The 2,537-nt window shown below is 51.5% G+C and overlaps 1 long non-coding RNA gene across 16 annotated transcripts in view; it reads right to left on the reverse strand.

The window, feature by feature from the left end:
• LOC109395295 (uncharacterized) overlaps window positions 1-2,537 on the reverse strand; it is a 47,465-nt gene that overhangs the window by 16,710 nt on the left and 28,218 nt on the right. Inside the window, exons 2-4 of one of the 16 annotated variants that reach the window (XR_002126622.1) lie at window positions 1,702-1,778; window positions 752-858; window positions 360-535 (exon numbers count right to left, since the gene is read on the reverse strand). The exons of 11 other annotated variants lie outside the window; for them this stretch is intronic. This is a non-coding gene — a long non-coding RNA (uncharacterized LOC109395295). Of the gene's footprint in view, window positions 1-359; window positions 536-751; window positions 859-1,701; window positions 1,779-2,097; window positions 2,532-2,537 lie in introns of those variants that run through there. 4 more of the 16 variants (XR_002126631.1, XR_002126623.1, XR_002126624.1 and 1 more) reach the window with 4 other exon arrangements.

A 2,537-nucleotide genomic window follows, 5' to 3' on the forward strand; every position in this document is an offset into this window, starting at 1 on the left:
GCCCAAGAATGGGGCTTCAGCTCAAGGCCCGAAATGTGGATCCACCAACATCTCCGCATGACGCCAGCAGAGGAAATGCAAGACTTATGTCCCCATGACGGTCACTTGCCTGTGGCATCCTGGAGCGCGCCTGCTAGGCCCACCCCCGCCCCAAGAAGCAACTTGCCTTCTGTCTGAGGCAGTGAGCCACAGTGAGAAATCCCAAAGGGCTTTCTGGCCCCGGTAAGATGGCTCTCATTTGGGACCAGTGAGAGGAGCTCAAGAAGCAGCCCTGTCTGCCAAGCTCATCTAATAACACAAACAGATGCATTTTCTTTTGAGATTCTAAGACTCAAGTGTCCACAGAACCGTTCTGTTACCTGGGGTCGCTCCCGCCCCGATGTCCAGCAGTGGGCTGCTTTTCTGCCAGTCCCTTCCTGAAAATGACCCTAGCCTAAGGGTCAGCTCTGAGCCCGACAAGCTGTTTTTGCTGCTTTCATGTTGACAGAACGTCCTGGTCACTCAGCTGAGCGTTCCATCTCCCCGCTCCGACACACTGAGTCATCATCCAAAGAGGAAAAAAACAACAAAGCAGCCGTCACCAGGGTCCCCACTGCCGTCGGCTGACGACTCATAAGCTGTCGTCACTCTCCGCTCTGCGGTCCCGGAATCGGCGATGAGGGGCTTCAGGGTGCCCAACTGCCCTCCCACGGGGTGCAATAGCGTCAGGCATCAGGCAAGCCACCGCTGGGAGGAGAGAAGGGAAACTAACCTGGCATGAAAAGGCTCCCAGGAGGGTGCCCTGGTTAACCCTCACTCTGCCACCACCAGTTCTCACGGCTCCAGCTCTATGCCCATGGTGTTTTCCTGATGCAGAAGCTGCACGGGTATTTACTCCAGGTGGGAAAGGCACTACCTGGCAGGTTTCAGGTGCGTACTGCCTGGTGACCTCCGCTCCCCCTCCGCCACCCACTGCTTCTGATACCACCGAAGGCACGCAAGCTCCCTTCTCCCCCATTTCTTCTTGGACCAAGCTACTTATGACACGCCTTCCTTAAGTCCCCAATAAACAAGTGGGCAGGGGAAGGGAGCTGCATCCCTTTCTGTTGGGAACCTACTTGCTTGGCAATACATTAGGCATTTCTGTGTAAGTTACAGTAGCTCCATCTCACTGACTGAGGACACTAAAACTCAGAAAGATCAAATGACTTATCTACAACCACTCCGTGAAGACAAGGCAGGGTCAAGATGCAACCCTAGGTCTGTCCAAGTGCAGTGTCCCTGTTCCTTGCCGTCTATCGTCTCCACTGACTTTGGGGCTCTGGAGCTTAGTTCTGCTCTGAAGATACTACAACCCACCCCACCTCCACATCCTCTTCTAGGAGGAAGGCAACCAGGATAAATGAAGTTTGTTAATCTATCAGTTTTAGCTACAAAAAAGCAAAAAAAAAAAGCCAGCATCATGAGTGAAACTGGCCACAAAGGAAGAGGAGAAAGTTAATGAGGTAGCCATGAGGGTGGTATGAGACTGCTAAGACCTTGGGCGCAAGAGGACCAGCCACCCGGACTCCCACATAGCATTACGGACTTACAAAATTCCTTAAATAGACACGTTTTGGGGATCTACCTCCTAGGAAGCATTTTGTAGACACTGAGGGTTGAAAGAGGAAAACTGCCAAGGCTTTGAAAGACTAGGGTTCTAACCATGATCAGAACACTTACCAGCCACAGGACTCTCCTTACAGGGTTGTGGTAAGGAATAAATGAAATAACCACCGAGAAAGAGCTTGACGTGGTACCTGGCAGACAGAAGGCACCAAATAGGTATGTGCTTTCCTTTTTCTTTCCCTAGCCTCTTGGAGCTCACAATCTAATAGGTGACACAAGATTTATATACAGAAAACAATCATGCAACTAAAGTAGCAAAAAGGAGGGATGACGCATATGGGAGTTTGTCCAAAGAGGGCAGGGGTAGTTATGAGGATCCCTTCTTCTGAAGGTAATCAAAGATGGTCCATGAAGGACAGTGGGACTGCCGCAGGTGGGTGCTCCGAGAGGAGGCATGGAAAATATCACTAGTGAAAACAGAGATGGGAAAAACAAGAAAAGGTCAGTCACCTGGTTTTGTTGGAATATATGGTCCACCCAGGGAAACTCAGACAGGAAAGACTACAGGAAAGCTAAGGCTAGTTGCAGACAGCCTTTGGCAACACGCTAAAGGCCAAGGATTTTATCCTGGAAACGATGAGAAACCATTTTAAATTTCTGGGCAAGAAAGACAAGATGGCCGCTGCACGCAGACGGGCCTGGAGAGGAGAGGGCCGGGCAGCAGGGAGCCTCACTATTGCACTACAGCTGGAACCAATGCACTGGCAGGGGGCGTGAGGAGAAACAGAAGAAAAACGGTAAAAAGCCAGGGCCATCTGAAGATCCTCAGAGCTGCCACGGATCCCACCCCCTGTCCCTACGGGGAGACTGCCGGAGACAGACCTATTTGGGGAACACAAACCACAGATCCGACGCATCTGAGCTGAGCTGCCATGTCTCTGCCTCCACTC

The sequence above is a fragment of the Hipposideros armiger genome, unplaced genomic scaffold (genome assembly GCF_001890085.2).
Source record: "Hipposideros armiger isolate ML-2016 unplaced genomic scaffold, ASM189008v1 scaffold_464, whole genome shotgun sequence".
Lineage (NCBI taxonomy): Eukaryota > Metazoa > Chordata > Mammalia > Chiroptera > Hipposideridae > Hipposideros > Hipposideros armiger.